General features: G+C 38.7%; 1 protein-coding gene across 2 annotated transcripts in view; it reads left to right on the forward strand.

Annotated features, from left to right (window-relative positions):
* The first annotated feature begins 1,558 nt into the window (after positions 1–1,558).
* FRS2 (fibroblast growth factor receptor substrate 2) overlaps positions 1,559–22,331 on the forward strand; it is a 54,368-nt gene continuing 33,595 nt past the window's right edge. For both annotated transcript variants that reach the window (XM_074870556.1, XM_074870555.1), the window contains exon 1: positions 1,559–1,695. The gene's annotated coding sequence lies outside the window, so the exon portion shown is untranslated. The remainder of the gene's footprint in view (positions 1,696–22,331) is intronic.

Here is a 22,331-nt window from a genome sequence, read left to right on the forward strand (position 1 = left end):
GCATAACAAAGGACCTGAAGGTCACAAGGAATCCTGCAGATGTTTGTCTTAAGAGCAGCTCATTGCTTTGTCGCCTATTGATATATTACATTTATGAGATATGAGCATATACAGTATGTTAAATTACAGAGTTTACTATGTGACTTCACATATTACATGACTCAGCTCTAGGAAAATCCCATTCGCTCAGCTTTATCCATCCAGCTCTCTGAGCACTGACTCACACGCGCAGAAGCCAACAGCTGCAACGGTACAAACATTAAACCACAGTTGTGCTCCCTCTCCCCTTTTCCTCCTAGATATTATCACCTTTCTAGCACATACATCCGAAGAAAATCTCTGCATGGACTTCAGCTTCTCCAGCTTCCATACAACCTAGAGATGAAACAAATAACTGGGCTGGTGGAATACTGTCATCCATTTGCTTCTGCCACTCCTGCTATAAAGCACTAACTGTGAAGAGAGGGCAAGAAAAGTGAGCAACGGTCAGAGCATTCTCCCTGTCAAAGCACTTAGATAACTGAAACACAGTCAAAACACAAGTTGCACAACCCCTGAGAAAGTAAGATACACAGACAGACCAGTTCTGGGAAGTAACTCGGTGCTAGGCATTGTTCAGTGAAGAGGTCAGCAGTCAGGGCAAGGCCAAAGAAGCTAGACAAGAGGGAAGCCTACATAGCATGATCTGAGACAAAGCTGAGAGTTTTGTGCAGGCTGCTGGCTGCTTTGACTGTGAGCAATGTGTTTGATTTGTGTGTGTGTTGGGACAATAATTATACATTCAAGATTAACGGCAGATTATAAGGTTTTCTGGGCCAGGACCTGTCACGCATATTGGTCTGTAAATGGGCAACAGGGAAGATGAGGCACGGCTAGTGACAGTAAGAACAAACGCGTGCTGGTTGTTTGCACTGGCAAACAGGAGTGTTGTTTCCACAAACCTACACAACATGCAGGGGTGGCACCTTCTCTCATTCTTCTTGTTTCCCACACGTCTTTCCGCTGTATCTTTGTTTTCAACGTATATGCTGTCTACCGTTGCTTTCAGTCGCACGCCGCGTACTTCATGAAAACAGAGCAACTTCCCTGGCTGCACACGAGTTCCCATGGCAGTGTCTAAAAGAACACGGTGGCACCGTTGTACAACACAACTGACGGAGGCCGCCTCGCAAAAAATTCAAAACAAACGAAACCGGCTGAGCCAATCCTTTCCCAAGCTGTGGGCGCAACTGCAGCTTTAATTCTTCCTTCTTATTTTTACCTGAGAAACCAGTAAGACCCGCTTCGTGGCGGCCGCCTCCCTCACAGCCGGCCCCCGCCGCGCTCTGAGGCGCGCTCTCCGCTGCGGGCCGCTTCCCGGGAGGAGCCCCGCCGGCGGGGCGAGCCGGCCCGCACCGCCCCTCGCCGCCCGCGCGCGCCCCCACCGCCCCTCGCCGCCCGCGCGCGCCCCCACCGGCTCCCCGCTGCGCGCGCGCCCCGCCGCCGCCACCGCCCCCTGGCCGCTGCTCCCGGAAGGCGCTCGCGCCGTGCCCCGGAAGTTGTCGCGGGCAGAGTCCGGCCCAGAGCGAGGCCCTGTTGCTGCCGCTATCGGGAGGCGCAGCCGTTACCCGCGGCGCGGCGCGGAGCCGCCGTCTTGCCCGTCACAGGCGGTCCGGCCGGCTCGGCGCGGCGGCCAGCGCGGGGCTCATGGCGGAGGTAGGTGCTGGTCCTTATCCCCCCCCACGCAGCCCCCGCCCCCCCCCCCCCGGCTCCTTCTCGCGGGGTGCCCAGCCGGCTCCCCTGGGAGGGGGCGGCAGGGGAGGCTCCCGGGGCCGGGCCCGGGCCCGGCTCGCCCGTGGGCGGGAGCAGCCCCGTGTCTCCCCTCCTCCCGTGGGAGCCGGGCTGGGACGTGCCCTGCGGTAGGACCTGCCCTCCTTCCTCGTCCGAGGTGTGGGTCCGGGGTGCGGGGGCTCGCTGTGGGGGTGGTGGGAGCTGGGTGGCCCCCCCGGGGCAGGGAGGGGACGGCCAGGGGCACGGGGGGGGCTGCGACCGGGGGTTGTTTGTGGGTGGGGGAGGCCGCGGGGGGATCACCGCCTTAGGCTGGGGCTGGGACGGGCGGGAGGGAGGGAGCGGGGGTGGCTGAGCGGAGTGTGAGTTTAAAAACAAAAGAGGAGCCGTTAAAGTTGTCCTGGCGGTTGGTTTGCTGAAGGCAGTTCTAGCGCGGGGTGTGGATCTCGGCTGCCCAACCGCCCGCCTGTTGGGTGCTTGGTGTGTCTGATAGTTCAGCCTCATCTTGTGTGACCTGTCAAGCGCTTGCACCTTCCTCTAAGTCAGCTGCTGCTGTCACATGCCTCTCAAGACAAGTGCATTTTCTGTTCCACGTCGCCGAGCAAGTCCAGGGGCTTTCGAGGTGCGAGCTCTGAGACTAATTGGGAGCTCTGTCGGGTCAGTGGGTTAGGATCGGCAGACAAAGCCTCCCGAGGGGCAGGGGGCCCTCCGGGCTTTTCAAAGTGGTGATGTGCGTATGAGTGGAAGTGATACCTAGCTTACTTGCTTGTCATTTTAAACTCCCCTTCCTCTGACATATTCCTAGATGTGAATGTAGCAGGGATATATGTGAAGAGTCTCAAAGGTCAAAAGGTGTCGCAGTACTCGTTTGACTCGGTTCTCCATCTAAACTTGATTTTCTGGAAAATGAAGGCATGTTTTCTCTCTTCCTGGTCACTGCATCTTTATCAGTGTTAATGCATAGGATGTGATAATCACGATTAGAAATCACTAGGAATGTTGTTGGACTGTGAGTTGAAAATAATACTATTAACTGCAGTGAATACATACTGTAGAAATCAGGGTTGATTTTAGTAAGTGTTGAGAAAGCTGCAAACTGTGGTTTGATATTAATAATATTTTTTTAAATTACTGATAACTTACTAAGGTTTTTTTGTTTGTGACCTTTTTGAATAGTCCAAGCTTTTTTTTTTTACTTAAAGTGCTAGTGACAAAGTGACAGTGTAATGAGCAAAAAAGTTTTTTGAATAAGTATTTTTTTTTAATCTAACAGTAATGTTAGCAGTAATACTGTATTGTGAATCTCATTAAATCTCTGCTGGCTCTACAACATATTTATATTTAGGGAGATGAAAAACTAATTTTTTTAAGATTTATTGCTGTGTTAAAAAATCATTTGATATTAAGACACATGGGTTCAGATCCAGTAAGCATCCTGTTTTCTTGTTAAAGTCAGCAGAACTGCCAGGGAAGTAAATTGTTTTCCTCAGTTAGCAAGTGCATTTGAAAAGCACACCTCTCTATGCCTGCTTAAAAAGAAGCCTCTATCAGTGTAAATCACCAGTTCAAGTCCTAAAACTGTTAACTCCATTCCAAATGGAAAGTGATTAAGAAGGTTATTACTTGACTGAGATTCCCTGAGTTTATTTGCCTCTGTGTCAAGAACGAAAATGCTTGTTGAAACAACACACCAGCAGTTGTATGTGTATCTGTTTAAATGGCTTTCCATGGTTTCCCTCACTTTCCAGTTCAGTGTCTTGTCTTAAATGTTGGTAGTGAGTTGTAGTCAAAATAAACTTCTCATTTCTGTATAATTCTTACAGACAGGGTAGTTTGGAACACTTTCTCATCACACAAGAAATTGTAGAAGAAAGGTTGTCTTAAATTGTTGCAATGGGCAGGTGATAGTTTGTGGAAGAATCTATCTTTGCAAGAAAAGGAGAGTTTCATAAACTGGAAAAATTAAAAAAAATATATATAGCACTTGGGAAGACTGGTTTGTGGATACATGAATCTGATTCTGTACTTCAGTTACACAGTTCAGGAACTATAATGTTGATATGTTTTGTCTTTTGAATTGATATAAGTTTGTTAACTGGCTGAACATAAACAAATATGTTGACTTGCCATGGAAGTAATTCCCTGCTAAATCTAACGATCCAGTAAAAATTCTACTGTTTGGAAGGTAGCAAGGTTATTGCTAACATTCTGTCTGTACTCCCGCTTATGATACTTTACTGTTCCAAAATTAGCTTGAAAGTAGCTATATGCACGTTTATTAGGCGTCTGATTCTGAACTAATTGAAATGAGTTTTGTTCACTTCTGTGACCGTTGGGTCTTCTAGTTTAAGCAAAACTACCGAGCAGAGAGGTTTGTAGGACCACTTTAATCACCTGAACCATTGTTTAAATTCCTTGTAAACACTGAACTGTGGTTAAGATAATACTTAATATGACTGTGTTAGTTCTATTACGTGTATGTTCTTCCTATGCGAATATCTGAGGTGATTTAATCAGTGATATTTAAAAGAATATCTGGTGAAAGTATCTTTAAGGTAGAGTAACTAATGCTCTATTTTAATTTTATTAAACATGAAGAGTGAAATTGGTGAATTTAGTGAACTGGCCTCACTTTCTGCTGCTCATGTCCAACTAGACTATGGCTGCTTAGGTTTCTGAAAAAAATTGGGACAAGGTTTAATCTTAGGAACACATTAATTAAAATAACCATGTTCAGTTGCTCTGGCAAGTTTAAATTTAAAATGTGGCAGTGTACCAGTGTGTTTCCACAGCATCGCAAGCTGATCAAAATTGGACCTTCTGCCTTCGCAGCGTCCTTCCTCCTCTTTCTTCCTTGTGCCAGTACAGATTGCACTGGGAGCTCAGGTTTGGGGTTTTTTTTTGGTAGAGTTGGTTTTTAGTTGACTCAGCGCCCTGAACCGTCTCAGCTGGCAGTTGCATACCTGTCAGTGGCTCTGTGAGCTAAGAGGTGGGATCCAAGAGAGGGAGGGGAAGAGTGGCACTGCATAGGCCTGAACGTTACGGCCCTCCGGCCTGCAACCTACTGCTTTGCATAGGCGTACAGCTGGCGTGGACCAGCTCCACCATTGAAAAACATGGTCCTGTTTGTTTCCACCCCGCTCTGCTGCTTCCTCCTTTGTGCAGGCAAATACTTGTATGGTTATGTGGTGAACTGGGTTGAGGTTTGAACTAACTTGGGGGAGGGGCAGGGAGGGGAGGGTTAGGTTTAAGCTGGATCAGTTTGCTGCACAAACATTTGTGCTGGCGCAAAGATGGGGGTGGAAGCAAGCAGTAAGGGGAGCAGGGTGTGTCTGTTTCTTTTGGTGACAGTGACACATTATGCCAGTTTAAAGTATATTTGATACTGGCCTAATTCAGGGAGGTTAAGCTCATATGCCGTTGAGGGTTTGAAGGCATTGTTCCTTTATGGTTCATGGGCATATTTTGCATCTAAGACCCCTTAATCCATGGCAGTGTGTCTCTGATTTCGTTATGTACTTTGAAGCGATTTTGAGGGAAGAATATATAGTCACTAATTTTTTTTACTATTTTTATTTGGTACCTATTGTTTCATTTAGCGTTAATGGGAAAAATATGCTCCTGTTTAACTGCTGTTCATGCATCAAATTCTTGAAACAATGAATTTGTTTAGCATGTTGATTTATATAATATCTGTATTAATCTAAAAGACTAAAATCAGAAACGATAGTGATCAGAGTGTCCACTAAGAAAACTGCAAGATATTTTGCAGTAATAAGTAGATTAAAAAAACCAAACTAACAAACCTATTAAAATTATGAGGCTGACCTAAGACATATATTATAACTTCAGACAGTTTCCTAGGAGGCAGTGTGTGTCTTTTTTTCTTAAGTAACTATTTAATGGTTAGTGGTTTTTGAAATCTGTCTTAAAGCTTTCAGGCTATCACAGAAGTTGTACTTAATGTTTCAGAATATGGATAGGCGCTGATTTAAAAAAAAAAAAAAAAACTTTTTTTTTTTTTGCAAACATATGTGAAAATTATAGATACTGTGTCCCCCAGCCATTTGTTTCTACTGCTCTGCCACAGACTATCATGCTTAATGATCCCTCCACCAAAGAAGCTGTATGCAGTTGTTAGGTGCTTTAGGCATAATCAGCAGTTAAATGGACAGTATTAGCTCAATCTACTTTCATTGGTCAGCTACCTTGATTAATTTTTCCTGAAGAGGCTTAGTGTGCTCTTGCACGATTCACTGTTGCAAGTCTGTATGGGTGGCAACCTCTCTTTGCTGGGTGGCGGATGAGTAACTCTGGGCAGTAGCTACTGCTGGAAGAGGTGACCTATCTACAGCCTTTCAGTGATGTTTTCTGAAACAAATGTAATGGGTTTTATTTTTGTCTGCTACTGAATACCATAGGTTTTTTTATCAAAGCTATTTGAGGAGCTCTTGGCCAAAAGCTGCTGTCCAGAGATGTGTAATTTCATGCAGCATATGCAGATGATATTTTAATTGTGCATAAGTTGTAGAACAGTAGTCCTAATATAACAGACTTTGAATTTTCTGCTCTTAAGCATCATCTTTTCTTGTTGGCCCTTCTGTGTAATCAGTGTTAGATGTGAACATTCTTTTTGAACTTGAACTGGTGATAAACTGGTGTGGTGTTTTGTCATATAAGTATGTATGCATATAAATGTGTGTGTGCGTATATGTCATGCATCCTCCAAGTATAGTGTACTCTTCAACGTTTTCACGGCTTCTGGCAGGGTGGCAACAATCATGACAACCAATTTAGTTCACTCTTTATTGGGGCCTATCTTCCTGGAGCCATATGATGCTCCAGAATTTCAGTCCTTCCCTCAAGCTTTAAATGACAACAGAAATAATTATCCCTTGGCTTTAATATAAAGAGCTAATAATTTATTTCTGATGTTTCTACAATAAAATTTCATGATTATTGCATGTATGGGACTGACTATATGCATTCTTTTCTAATTAGTGGAAATGGCATTGTGATTACTTAGTGTTTCCTTCTCTTACAGTGCTTTAATTTCATGTCCTATTTGTTCTTCTAAAATGCTTTCACATCCATATGTGGGGTAGTGAGATGAGAAGCTTCTTGTCACATGAGCTGTACTTAATCTGTCACTGACTTCTCAGGTGGTCCAGGATAATCCCCAATTTTTTTGCCTGAATCAGAGTTGACAAAGTAATACTGGTATCTGTGTTAAGCAGTGTGACCCTCTGAATTACTGCACGTGTAGAATTGTTGTGTTGCGTGTTGTTGCCATCACAGCTGCCTGTCCTGGGCAGCCACCTTTATTAACTTCTGCTTCCAGAATCAGCCACAGTTACTAGCCCTGCCACTTCTTCTCACAGATGTTTTTTCTTTCTGATGTAAACGTTCAGTTCAGTATTGGCTGTTGGTAGAAACACCTCTGCATTGGTATGTTTTTGAACTGGGATTTTTAAAAAAGATCCCAAATGTAGGTTTTAGTTTACCATTTTTCTTTTCCCTTATATATGATAAACGTGTATTTTATAGCAAAGGTACTCAAGTATTTCTTGCTATTCAGCTCTTTCTTGTACATGTGTCTGTTTACTTTTCTGTTGAGGAAAGTGTGATTCAGAAATATTGTATGAATTGTCTATGCTTGTAATAAAAGCAGAGAACTATAGGGCAATTGGCATATCTGAGATAGTGATAGTTTTCCTGGACTGTACTCCAAACTCAGGAGAGACTGTGGCACCGTGTTTTTGGTCTGAAGAACTGACTTCTTTCCTTTGGCTCTTCTTCATAGTGATTTTGGTCCTGGCAGGGTCGAGATGTTACTGCTGTCATTCATACAGTGGTGACGGTTACTGTAAACCACTGATCCGTTACTGTGTGCTGACTCAGTGGTGAAAAGTTGCTTTAATTTCCTGCCTTTTCAAGGGTAAAATAAGTTCTCTATCCCATATGCTGGTACCTGGATTCCTGTGTTTCTGATGGAAGATACAGAACTTTGATCTCTCTCTCACTGGAGCTGCAGTTTAAACTGGTGTGTTGATATTTCCAGTTTTGCTGTGGCTGCTGCCAAAGATGTTAAACTGCATAGTAGTTCTTATCTGCTGGGATTACTCACCTTGACACAAATGAAGCATTTGTCTTTCAATCACATTTTCTTAAATGCTTTGCACAGGGATAGTACCTTCTTGTGTGTTAGTATGACACCTGGCACAATACGCAGATGGGAACACTTCATTGTTACCATAATTTAGTCAGTAGAAGTGATTGTAGTAATACTGCTTGTTTAGAATCAGAATATCATGAATTGGAAGGGACCCATTACGTGAACATTGGAAAGATGTTCATCAGCACCATATTAGATGTATTTCTGAGATGGAGTGTATTTATTTCATAACTTGCAAGATGTTTCAGAAGGTGGAGAGTTGACTGGTTTTGCCATGCGTTAGGACAGTGTGACATCTTTTTCCCCAGTGGAGATGTTAAAGCAGTAGCTTTAAAGGGGAAACTCCCGCTATTTTTTTTCCCTTGCAGAAATGCAAACTTCAGCTTATATATAAACTTAAGGTGAAAAATGGACAATCTAGTGCTGTGTTCGATCTTGGTAGTAATGTATCTTATGCTCAGCTTTTCTGAAATGACAGCAGTAGCTTTTTGCTTAGCTGCACAGGAGAGCAAAACAGAGCTGACTATGCAGCAGTTATCCTTCAGACATGTCTAAATTTTTCAGTCTATTTATGAGTATCAACAAACACTTTGTGCGTACTTTCGCCATGCATTGAATGCTTCTATTTTCCTTTAATTTAGCTTAAAACTAGTAATGGAATTCCTGAGGTTTTGAAAGGAATAGCTCTTGGCAAGCCTGGAGTTTTGAAACCAAAGGCAAATTAAGATACCAAGCAAACACAGGGAGGGCTACTTCTTCAGGGAAGTATGTTAAGATTCTTCCGACATCTTAGAGTTTGTTGTATTTATGTTTTATAAAAATATATATCTGTTTGAATTACTCCTTTAAAGCGTGGTTGTTGTTTTTCTTTTAAAAAAGTTTTACTGGAACACAGACAGACATTTTTTTCCCCTTGATGTCACTCAACAAGATTAGCCTTTTCAGCCAACCATTAGAAGCAGAGGGTGTAATACTCTTTCTTTGTAGCTGTCTGTATTTTTCAGTAACTCAAACACTGTTTTAAGTATGTAATTAGATCACAAATTTTAGTTTAAATAAAATATGCTCTTGCTTTTAAATCGCCACAGTAATTGCAATTGAAAGTAGTTGTTATTGTGCATCTGTCAGGTGGTACAGTAATACAATCAATAAATTTATTTACATTTTCAAAATGTAGTTGTGCTTTTTATAAAGTGTATAGCTAAGCCACTTTAGCTTTGTGGGAATAAGAGGAGATATGATGTAGGGAAACTTGCCTGGCTGTCACAGCCTTGTCCTTCTTTGGCATCTGTGGTACTGCTTGCTGCAAACGTCTTCCCTCTCTTGTACCATCTTCCCACTAATGCCGAGGTGTACAGTGTTCATAGAAAACTTGTATGCTATCTCCTTTATTTAGATTACTGCATTTCTTTGTAGTCTTGGCTCTATGTGTCTTCATTCAGTCCTGCATTTCTTTGCAGGGTTTCTTACTATCATAAACATTTTGAGTGTCTTGGAGCTCGTTATCATCTCTCTCAAACTTAACTCATTTGCTTGCCATTTGTGATGCTGCTGAGAGCAGTATAATCCTCTTGCCCAGGGCAGTTATTTGGGAGTAGCCCTCTTCCTCTTCTTGAATCCACAGTCATGTTTTATTCATATCCTTCTTCCTTGTCCACACAACATTTCCAAGACCACGTTTTCATTTTCTGTCTTTACAAATGAAGTTTAGGCCTCTATCTGTCATCTGGAGTACTTCAAGTACCTCCTCCCTTTTATCCTGATATTCCTATCTGTGCAATCTGTTTAAAATACATCTGGTATGATTTTTCAGTAGTCTGACTGCTAGCTTTCCTCATCAAGCTAGAGCTCATTGTCTTTGAATTTGAAGACCTGCATCTCATAGTTCAGCTTTTTCCTTGCTACTCTTGGCGCTCAAATCTATCTTTATATTTTTTTCTCCACGCCCCCCCCCATCTTATGTTTCATGTCATATTCCTCACTTTGATTTTGGAAACTTTTGACTATAATTGTATGTTATATGTGTTAGTGCTACTACAAGAGAAAACGAATGCACCTCTGACTTTTTTTCATGGATATTAGAGTATCCTGTTGTCTTTCTGCTTATACAGATGAACTATGTTTCATCTACCAAATCTTTTTACTTAGGAGTAAGCAAAGAAGACTGGTGGCAGGCTTTAAACTGTTGTGTGAGGACTTTTATTATCATGCATGATTTCAGTTAGTAAATATTTTTTTCTGCACTTGGCAGGTTTCTTCGGTGAGGCAAATCAGAAGTAATCTGCAGATTTTATTTAAATGATATACAAATTGAATTAAACTGGCAATAAAAGTAGTATTAAGTGCCATGTCTTATTGCAGAACTAAAGCTAATATTAACAGAGGTAATACTTTTTTGTTAGTAAGGGAAGCCAAGTGACTCTTAAATATTTTTTTCATGTCTCATGGTCACAAGGTTTTTGCGGCTTGTGTTTTGGTTTTTGTTTGTGGGTTGGTTTTTCTTTTTGAGAAAGCTAAATTTTTGGGGGTCTTCATTATTTGAATGTTTTTGGCTGGTAATACAGTGGAAAAGTAAAACGATTATAATAGTTAAAATAATAAATTTTAACGTATAGCTTGCTGTGCCTGTCTTAGAAATGCTTTATGGTAGTAGAGTTAAGTCATTGTGAACCTCTTCTGGATCATGGCAGCTGCATTTTGTTCTCTTAGGATCTACTGAGTAGACTTTCACGCCTTGAAATTGAGAGCGTAGTATAAGTGTTACTCATCAACTTGTATTGCCATAAAGGTAAAAGGACTAGGGCAGTGGTAATTTTAGTGTTAATTCTCTCAGGTGTACAGATGTTAATGCTAAAGTAAGATGGATGTTTCATATCAGTCTATACAGTATTTGTGCAGCTAGACTGGAGATAGTCTTAAAATCTTAAATAATTGGCTCCTACTTTAATGTTCCTAAAAACATTTACTTGGCAAATGTTTGGATGCTCTGTGTCAGTGTGAATGCTTACTTTCTTATCTTTCTGATAGTTGTTTCTTCATTTACTGTGTAAGTTTTAGGTGATGGTATTCAGTTCCTGAGACCTTTCTCTGCACTTGCAATTCTGCTACAAAAGATACCATTATGTTAATCTTTGTTATTCAAAGACGTTTGATTAAGACATTTTAGATCTTAAAAAGTAATGAACAAGCTAATATTAAATACAATATTACCCAATAAATTGTTCTCTAAACTTGAACTTTGTGGTATTTATTTAGTATTATTATAATAACATTGTCGTGCCTATATTTAGAGAAATTCAAAGTAATACATGCCAGTTGATCAGTCCTGCAACTCCAGAGAGTGCTCCATTCCTAAAAATTGCTGGACTAGAAAAGAATGTAACAGGAAGGGAAAAAGGGAATGTGCTACCTAGGCTTCAGACAAACATTTTTATTTTATTTTTTCTTTCCTCCTCCTCCTTTTTTGGTAGACAGGTAGATGGGTGAGCCTTTCTTATCCAGTGCTTACATCCTCCCTCCCCAAGTTCCAGAACTTTTTCTGATAACAGATGTGGGGAGAGCATTTCCAGCTTGTCCTCTGGGTCTTTAGTTCTAGAGCAATGTGTGTTTTGTCTCAGAGGTACAACATATACCAGAAACTTAGATAAGCTTCAAGTCTCGGTTTAAGTGTATATTATGACTGTTATTTTATGATACTTATGGCCACTTGGGGTCTTGAAATGTTTCTACTATTAAAGGGCAACAAAGTGCACTTCAAAATTTGAAGTTCAAGTTATTTGTCTTGGATTTTCTGTGCCTACAGTGAATACGGATCATCTGACCTTCACAAATGTGTTTTCTTTCACTATGACTTTAGTCTGTGTCAGTACATTTGCTTAATAAATACTTTTTTCTTCCTGCTTCAGGGCTCCTTGTTCTCTTAAGTCCCTATAAAATGGTCTTGTAGAGCACAACTTCATGTATATCTGCTAAATTTAAATTTACTTCTCTTGAAGAGTTTGTATTTCTTATGTCAGCTGTAATATAGAATTCTATTTGTTAAATGGATGTAATTTACTAAGTTTAAATGGTATGGTTTTAAAATAGTTTCATATAAAAGTAAAAAGTAATTTAACAGTGTCAGTAGTGTGAAATAAAAAAGACTGCCTTTCTGAGTGTTTGATTGTGCCAATACCGTTTAGCATTTTTCTGTGAATTCTTCACTGCTGATGTTAAAATAAATCAGTAACATTTATACTAAAGCCTGTTCCCAATCCTGCCTCCCCTCTCCAAGGACACAAGCACCTCTGATTTACCTGTGGCGCAGCCTAAGGCAAGCTGTGAATGTTTGTGTCCAGGTTTAAATATTTGTGAAGTCTTAAGGTTCATAGGTCCAAGTGTGTTTAAAAAAAAAAAAAAAAAAAAAAGGCAGTTAAATTAAGCTTTATGTTCACATCTCACCTCTCGTAGCTTCCTATGCTCTTACCTGTTAAGTAAGTTGGAGCACGGTTTTGAGCGGCTCTTTGTTTAGATCCTGATTCATGTAAGATTTTGCTTAGTGTTTTGACTTCTCATTAAACTGTAGGTGACAAAACTTAGCGAGATATGTAGGAAGAATAAGGTTCAACTTAAGCAAATGCTGGTCAGTTTGGAATTTACTGGTTATAAGCTCTCCTTAGGAAGGATAATTTCTTTGTAGTTTGGAGTAGGAAGATGTCTAAAGAGGAGGAAACCTGTTCAACTGAGGCTTTGAAGACAGACCAAAGTTACCTAATGATAAGTAGTGTACTCTAGGAAAAGCTCTTAATAAAATGATTAAATGTTGACTACCATGAGATACTTTATGATAATATGTAGAGTGTTATTAACCAGTTGTTATGTGATATGTCAAACTACTCTTGCATTGATTATAAGATGACTGGTTGCAGTGGTACTATTAGATTGATTGGCTCTCGTGCTGACTTATAAAGTGAGCAGTCCATTCAGGACGGTGCACTGGATTCTTAAGAAGTGTTCTATCATAAGCATAAGTTTTCATATTGTACGTGAAATATATAGTTTTAGGCTTTTGCACTGAAAAAGTTAAGTATTTGTTTCAATGTGCTATGAATTTAGTAGCTAATTATTTTGAAATTCTGTCAGTTTTTTATTAAATGTTGTAGTGCTTAATTGCATAGTTCTAGAATTTTTTCAAGAGAGTAAACATATTTGAAGTAGGACCTGTTTTCTAATCCTGCTGTCCAGATGTCAAAATGTCTAGAATAGGCAGATCGTATTTCTTCATGTTGCTTTGCAATGCCCCCATAAAAGTGTGTGACCTAGATGTGTGTGGGTTTTGTTTTTTCTTTTAATGGAGTTATGCAAGTTAACATAGCTTTTATTGTTGATTAATAGCTAAAATCAGGCCTGGGGGGTGTAGGATGGGGAAGGGACAGCTAGTGTTCATTCTTTTACAGAAAGAAAATCTTCAGCTCTCTTCCATCACTTGGGTGCTTTCAGCTTTGTGTTCTGCTCCATCATTAGTCTGTAGAAATGCTAGCATTCAGATTGTCAAAAACTGGACATAACCCAGGAGCTGAAAAGAATGTAAACTTTTGTATAATGAAATACATAAAACTTCCTTGTCAGCTAAGGAGCAATAAGTGAAATACTGTATTAATGAGGTTTTTAAATAGTTAGATTTTAGGTTTGTTCTGTATGAAATGTTATTTCTCAAGTGTGTTATACCAAGGAAATGTAGCTTCAGAAAGCCCTCTATATTCTTGACTTCAGAAATATCACAGAAGAATGCTTGAGATAATGGAATAATAAAGCCTAGCAGTGTGTGGTGAACAGTAGAAGTATTTTACATATTACTTTGAATAGTAAATATTGTGGGCTGACTGTTAGTGATTTGAGAGAGATCTTGGTTTACATTCATTGTAAAGGCTTTCTGTGACTTAATTCCAATACCAAACACAACTTCAGTGAAGTCGCATCATTGATTACCTTTCATTATGAATGGAATATTTTGAGGTAGGTAGTTATAGGAAACTGTAGGGGCATGGAAAAATAATATAAAACTAGAAAGGATAAGGGGGTGTTATATTTGAAATACAAGTCTAGAGTTATGAATAAAATGTAACTAAAACTGTCACTAAAATGTTTGATGTTAAAATTTGCATGTTAAAAGCTACTTGCTGAGTTACTCATAGGCTAACCCTAATAACAAGCTTTATTTAAACTTTCTTTGGGTTTCAAATCTGTATTTGTGACTATATTGCTTTTATGCCACTGGTGAGATTAAAACCATTGTTGAACAGAAGTTTAGTAAACATCGTAGAAACCTAGAAGCTGAGTTTCTTTTGCTCTGTGCTAAAATCCCATCACGCTTTCTTTCTAAGCCAAGATATGGAGAAGAAGAAAATTCCACTAATTTTTTTTGTGAAGTAGTGTGTAATTTGGGACTAGGGAGTTTTGCTTTTTAAAAAAAATATTTTTATAGAAATGCATTATTAGTGAGAATTGAAATTTTTGTGCTGGCGCAGATACACAGTGAGTAGACCATTCCTTCCCACTTCTTCTAAATGTATTTTTAAGTTGTTTGAATGGCACGGTTTTGCCCAGCTGCTTTACGCTTGGGTGTATGCAAGTGTTAACAGTTAAATGGGCTATCAGTAGATCCTGGGTTTTTGTTTTAACTCAGAAATAGTGACAGCTTGGGGCAGGCAGTGCACTTTTTTCTAGAGTTTGCTTTGCACAATAGTCTTGTACGTGCATGATTAAAGTATTTGTAAATCAGTTTACAATATGCCTTACAGTATTTTTGTTTATTTGTTTGCTTTAAGAGGCCATGATGAGAACTGCAGCTATTTAGCAGCCGGTTCGTGAGTGGTTCAGTGTTTGTCTACTGAATGAGGTGGTAGGGATTTTGTTGGGGGACTGAGGCCTTATGAGGATAGTGAATTATCCGCCGTCTCCTTGGTGGTGGTGGTTGCTACTTCCCAGAACTTCGTGTTATTTCTAAGAAAACTGTAAATGCTTCCCTATGAAGTGTGTGTATTCATAGGCACACATTAGGCCTGTGTCTAATGCAATGAATTGTACCAATGGGTTATGTGGTGCCCTGTGATTTTTCATACAGATTTTATGCATTATTTATACGTCTATTTTCATACTGTTTTTTTACTAAGCTACTAGACGCGCTTCATCTAAGGGTATATTTCACTATTGATGGCATAAGTCTATAGTAGTGACTTCGCAGAGATTTTAAACACTTCAGATGTAATTAAACTTCTCAAAAGTGTCAACTATAGATGATTCTCTAGGGAAACTCTCAAATGAGGCATATACAGTGCCACACAAGTAGTAGACTGAGTTCTGAGGATTTTAGGATTACTTCTTGTTCCCTAGGCTATCTGATGGCCAGCAAGGAAGCCTAGGTGTGCTAGAGATTAAGGAACACTGCTATTACTTCAGTACATAGAGAGTTAGAAAAATGGCAGAAAAATTAAGATACCCATACAAATTTGGGTTCTACCCAGTTTGGCCCTTGTTCAGTGACTGTAGTAGACAAAATGTATCACCTCAGGAGCCAAGAACTAATGCATTTTAGATTGAATAATATAAAAATTACACCACTGGAGCTAACAGATCCGTGTTGCTGCTGTGTAGGACTGGTAGAATGGGGAAGGTTAACAGGCTCGTGATCCTGTTTGAAGTAGGCTAGTGCGATAGAACTGCCTGCAAAAGTCACTGTCTGCTGCAGTAGAAGAGTTTGAATCAGTCTGCAGCACTAGGCAGGTTTTAGAATTTGACAGCAGCCCTCCTTGCAGTGTACAACAGGCTTTCAGTTGCTGGCACAGCAGAAGCAAGGGATGAATATAATCTGGCTGTGGTTCCATCATGTATTATTTAAAAGTTTTGCAACTGTTTGTTTTCCCTTCTGCACTACAGTTTGCTGCACTCTCACTTGCGATGTTATAGATGTATATGGGGTGACTGAAATAATGTAAATTAAAAGTCTCTCTTTCCTGAGGAAGGTGACATCAATACACATGCTTTGCATGACTTCTAAATGAAAACCAACAATTCTCTTCTACTGAAATTTAGGGGGTAATGTACATAAATTGATCTGCGTATTCAGATAGTCAACATAAATGGGTTGGAATTTATGAAGGAGCATAGGGATATTATGTTAATAAACTTTGAAATATTCAGAGTTAAATAATTTACTTGAAGTTGTATAACAGTATCAAAGCACATAGCACGTTTAGAATAAGCAAATTATTAGTGTGTTGTAGTGATCAGCTATTACCGAGAATGCATCCAATTCAGATGTAGAAGTGGACTTGTGGAAACCTGGGTTGTTTCACATAGGTGAGCAGCCTAAAGGTTGGTGGTGTTAAACAAAAGCTGTAGGAGCTGGGCAAGATAAGAGAAGGTAGTGGATGGGAACTGATAAAGAAAGGGGACTAGGAATCAGTTAGGAAGAAGCTTGATTTTTGAGATGTTTTTAATTTTGTGTGCTTGACTTAATTTATCCTAATATAATCTATTACATACAGAATTCAAATTACAGTGTTTTACTGTCTTAGCAGGAGCTAGTTATTATGTTTCTTAGTTCTAAATTGCTTTCAAAATATCTGCAGTATTGTTAGGCAGGGATAAGTGGCTGCTTTGCTTTCGTTTTAGGGTGTCTTCCAGTGTAGACAAAGGGGTTGCAATAAATGGATAGAGTATCTGGGATTAAAGGGCACCTTAAGTAGCATAATAATTATTTAACATTGCTTTTGTAACTATGTCTAAATTTTTTTCAGTTCTAGAAAATAATGTAGCTTTTACAGATTTTGTTGTTGGATTGCAGTTTCTGTAGCATGCTCCTGTTGACCAATTCAATTATTGCTGGATGTAATGTGTTGCTTTGACAGAAGCTTGCATTTTGATTGCTTGTACAGTCTGAGACACACCATTTTCATTTGCTTTTGAATTTTTTATATTAACTGCAAAAGTACAGAGAGAAAGAATAGGAGTCATGGTTTATCTTGGATTATCCGAACTTGCTTTGGAACATTATTGCCAAAGGCAATACGCTTAGTGATTATTATGTTTATGAAGCTGTTGTATTTTCTCAAACCACAATTCTTGTAAAAGGATAATTAAGTTAAAGCTTGGGCTATTCTTTGCAGATTCTGTGCCAGTGCCAAAATATTTTCAAACAATACGTAGTTATCATTTCAAAGATATCCTTTTAACTTGAAATGCTAAGTAGTATAATAAGTTTTTAAAACATACTACTGTCCTTCTAGTTTACTGTATATTAATTTTAAGATGAAAGCAAGCCATTTATCTTGCACTGACATTAGAAAACAGGTGTGAAATGTGCTACTTCTTATGAAGGCTTGAGGATTTCATTCTTGCTCTAAATTAATCTTTATGCTGTCCATCTTTTCCTGGGGGGGAACAACAGACAAAAATCTTTCTGTTTGTAGCTATTGTTGTTGAACACTTCAATAATCAGGTTTAGTAAATCACAAACTTCCAAAAGTTTCATGCTATGTGTTTATGTAAAGTATAATTTAATATTGAGTTAGGTAATGCTTGAGCTGAAGTTTGTAAGGATGCTTGACATCTGTAGTTGGCTTTGAAAAATTATGGGAATGACTTCCATCAGTCAAGTGAAACAGTTTAAATGTCCGAAGTTTAAGATTAATTTGTAATTAAGTGAAGTTTTATGTTCTTATTTTAAAGAAAATGCAAAAGTAAGTGTTTTTTTTTTTTTTTTTTAAATAAAATATGTACTGGCTAAATGGTCACTAATCCTGTTCCTAAACATTTAGGAGCTTTTGAAGCTGTATTTGTGCCAAATTTTTGACACTTACTTTTGACACTTTACTGCAGTGTATATGGAAGTTAGAAAAAGTACTGTTAGAAGCTGTAGAATGACAACGTGCTGCTTGTAAGTCTAGATGTAATAAGCCTTATCAATACCATTACTGATGTTGCAACTGAAATACTATGCTTTTTGTAAAAATTATATTTTTCCCAACTTTTAAACAGATTTCAGTATTTGCTTGAAATTATACTTTGCACACATAACTGTAGCTTTATATAATCTTACCTTTGCATAAAATACATTGAAAGAAAGTAGTTTCAGGGGACAGAGCCTGTTTTCCTTTAGGTGTTCTATAGATTTCTGTAAAAGTGATAGTTGATCTATTTTAGCAGATCCCTGTAATGTATTTTTCTATTATAATGAAGCTGTATTTTCATGACCACTTTAAAATGGTCAAAGCATGACTTGTTGCCAAAATAGAAGAGTATGAGCTTCATGGTCCAGCCTCCTCTTTTGTTGGCACTAGTAATAGTGTGGCCTTCTGATCAGCATGATCTGTGTGGTGGTTTGAATTGAAGCTTGTCTGACTAATTAGAAGATAGAGCAAGAAAGACCATGTCTTTCAGCTGCAGTCACCTTTAGATCAGCTGAAGGTAACAAAAAATAGCATTCTGAGAAAGAAGAGCACAGCAGTTAATTTCAAATATCCCATCTCACAATGACTGTTTAATTCACAAAAGGAAAACTTCACACTACTTGATAGCCATGCACCTATTTTCTACACATGGGAGGAAACAATATGTCCTTGTTAAAAATTGAGTTGTACTATCTCAGAAACATAGGCTTGGTTTTGAAAGAGGTGTTTTTGTTATCTCTTACCTCCTGTCAATTCTAGTAGACATAATTCTAGTAGAGAGTTACAAATTTTTAAAATATTTATTTTTGGCATTTTTCTGGGCTTTGGTGTCAACATATAAAGAACAAAAAGTTGAGTGGGACATAGATATGTAAATATTAGTATTGAGTCATTTGGATTTCTCTGTGATTTCACAACAGTAGTAAGAAATTTTTTTTTTTTCAGGGAAGCAAGCAGGGGTTGGCAGTATAAAAGTTTATGGACAGCCCAATATTTAATCTGCAACATTTAGAGCAGCCTTTAGTGAGTGTTATACAACTGTTTTGATTATCATTATTCACTGTTTTAGCTTTTTTTAAAGGTATACAGTCATTTTAGTTATTCCCTTTATGTAACTAATATGAAATGCTCTGGTTAAAGTACATAGGTACTACTCATAATGGAAATGATATATGAATAGAGTACAATTCAATTTCTTCTGTAAATGGGATTTTTTACATCCTTCTCCCCAACTTCCATTCATTCCTGTACCACACATACTCAAATATGGCTACTGGGACACAACAAATGTAGTGTGGTTTTTTAAATTGTGAAAGAGAATATTTAAGAGAAATGCCAACCTTTTAAAAGTTTAGCTTTAATCTTGAGTATATGGTTAAAAGAGCTTTCACAATTTCAACTGTGTTGAAAGCCTGTAATGTTAAAAACTTTGACATAAAACATGACCCTTATTAACATGAGCATCTGCTTATACAAGTAGAAAAAGAACCCATTTTCTTTAACCTTAACATTTCCTTTTCAGTAGAAATAATTGTTCCTACCTATAAAATAATTGTGCTTTTGATTGCATTCTGCCTAGATTAGTACTGTTCCTTTGATGTGCAGAATAAACTAAGATGCAATATTATTCAGATTTCTTCTCACTGTTAAGTTCAGAATGATGGAAAGATTGTTACATGAAACTTAATGATAACTTGTAGCTTTACTGACAATGAGGGGTGGTCTTAGAGCTGTTCACAGGAATTTTTTTCATTCTTCTCCCCAGGAATGTCCTATCTGTCCCAGTTGCTTGAAGACAACAGAAACCCCAGGTTTCTGGGGTTGTACTGAATCAGTAGGAAGTTTATGATGTTAATTAGATATTATTATAACATCTGGTTTTGCTGTTCATACTGCTGTCTTTTTCTGGGTAGACTGAATAAGCAACACTTAAATACTTAGATTTGATAGCATCAGTTTCTGGTAACTGAAGATGTGGCTTTTAAGGGATGACTTGGAAAATACATACGATCTTAATGGCATCCTTTAATGGTTTTTATTTATCTTGATATTGTTTAAAATATTATTATATTGTGTATATAGGTAAATTTCTATGGGAAAACATGCACAAAGAATGATATACATGCCTGTGCTATCATTAATTTGTTTGACCATTTTTGGTGGTGGTTTGAGGGGAGTGTTAGTTAGTTCAAAGGGAAATGGTAATCTTTATGTTAGTCCTCACAGATCTGTTACAAGTTTTTGAGAATCCATGTTTATTTTTACAAGTAGCATGATTTATGTAGCTAGCACAGGTAGCAGTAGCAGTGAAGAGATGGAGGCATAGGCAGTTGGTGCCTTAAAGTTTCTAGAAAGCTTTAAAGAGACAATTTGTTTTTACGAAATGAAGACCAGAAACCTATTTCAGAGTTAGTGGAGCAAATACTATTTTTGTGTTGTGAGGCCACGTGTAAAATCCATCCTGCTTAAAAACAGTCACACTGGGTAACTGGGGAGTTCCTGTGTGTAGTAAAGCTTTGGAAAGAAAAAGCAGTATGCTCAGGAACTAGCTGTGTCTGTGTTACCATGCCAGTGGGTACAAATGGTTGTGTCCTGCCTGTTTATTGTGTAGCTTTGATAAAGATTGAACTTTTTCCATTAGAGACTGTTAACTTGGATAATTCTGTGTATTTTGGGACTAGGTAATTAATGGATGTTTCAATCCAACTAATGACCAAAGTTCTTTGAACCAGTCAAGCATACTTGCCCCTGTGTTTCCAAAACATGCCAATATCCAAAATTACAAGCTTGTTGGGCCACTTGAGCAAATTGCTGAGATATTTTTTGTGCATTTGATAGAAATAAGTTGCACCATGCTAATGACTTATTCATTGAACTTCTTACTGGTTGTTTACAGTGTAATCCATACTGATATATGCTCAACTTCATTTACCATGCAGTAACAGTTTTTTGAAATGTTTGATGGGTACTTGTTCTCCTGACCCATCTTTCCTTGCCCCGTAGACTTTCCCTTGTATAGCCTTCAGATTGTAAGGGAATGGTGGGAGACATATCGACGAGGTGCCCTTTTTGCCTTACTAGATATGAGCAAAGCACTAAAAATGGTTGTGAAAAAGATTTTAATCTCACATGATTGAGCCTTCTATATATGGACCTTTGGACTCACTAGTTGGATTATCTCTAAGAATACAGTTCCTGTAGGAAAAGTAAACTACTTTTGGCACAGTGTGTCTTGAGAATGTCTTTATGTCTTCCACCGTTACTTTTTCTTCCCTTGTCTCTTGTCCTATTGCAGGCAAAGGTTTTAAACATAAAAATTAAAAAGTGGATTTCTTAGCACTGTGTGTTGACTGTAAGTAAGGTTTAGCTTAGGAAGCTTTGTCTAAGTCAAGTTTACTGGCAAGTTGTACACTTTCCCCTTTCCAAGCCTTTACTCATCACCTGTATGTTTGATGTCTTTACAGTTGTGGGTTTGAAGGGTTATAAGCAGTACAGTTTCAAATAATGCCTATATATATATAGAATTGCACATAAAAACTCGTACTCAAATTAAGGCTGAAGTGCAAGGCACTTAAATTGTACGATAAGCATAATACCATTTTAACATAATTGAAATGTGTCTGCTCATTGCCAGTTCTTGAACGGAGAATGTTTTCATTGCACGGGAACAGACAAAAGCAACAAGATAACTGTGCAATAAAACAGGGATGCTGGTTTAGACTGGTGGATGTGTTCCTGCCAAGGAATTGTGGCTGGACTTACGAGTTTTCATGTCTGTTACAGTGTGTGTAATGGTCAGCTGAAATTACATCTCTCTTGTAACTGCAGTATAAATATTAGGGCAGGAGTTACCAAGTGTTTTTTAGAATTTATAGTCTAAATGGATAAGACAGGCATGCAAAATAAGAAAAATACATGTATTACATAAGTGATTGTAGATTGACAACAATGGTGGTAGCAAGGTCCTGGACATGGACTAGGGACGAGCTGAAGAAAGCAAATGGAATGAGAAGCAAATAGCTGAGATGAGGTGTGGTGAGAGGAGAAGGAGCAAGGAAGTGAAGTGAAGACTGTAACAGAAAGAAAAGGTCATGCCAATGTAGGAAAGACAGTCAGTGAGATGTACAGAGAATCTTCCAAATGTCCTGGAAACTAAAGGTCCTGGCCTTAGTTGCCTCTGGTCCTGTCACCTGGGTACTTGTCTGGCTTCATCTGACTGGCCATCCCCACTGGAAAGAATAGTTGGCAGTGTGGTGATTGATACTCACCACCCTACTGATTTGGGGTGTACCAACCCCAAAGCTGGTACAAAACAGCCAAGTGTTATTTTCAGGGTGTTTCTCGGCAGAAGTCTTTGTGGCAGGAGGTGGAATGCTATAGGAAAGACAGGGAAAAAACATTAAGGTAGACAGAAAAGGAAGGAACCCTATATTCAGTAATCATGCTTTACAAATCAATTG

The sequence above is a fragment of the Strix uralensis genome, chromosome 5, assembly GCF_047716275.1.
Source record: "Strix uralensis isolate ZFMK-TIS-50842 chromosome 5, bStrUra1, whole genome shotgun sequence".
Lineage (NCBI taxonomy): Eukaryota > Metazoa > Chordata > Aves > Strigiformes > Strigidae > Strix > Strix uralensis.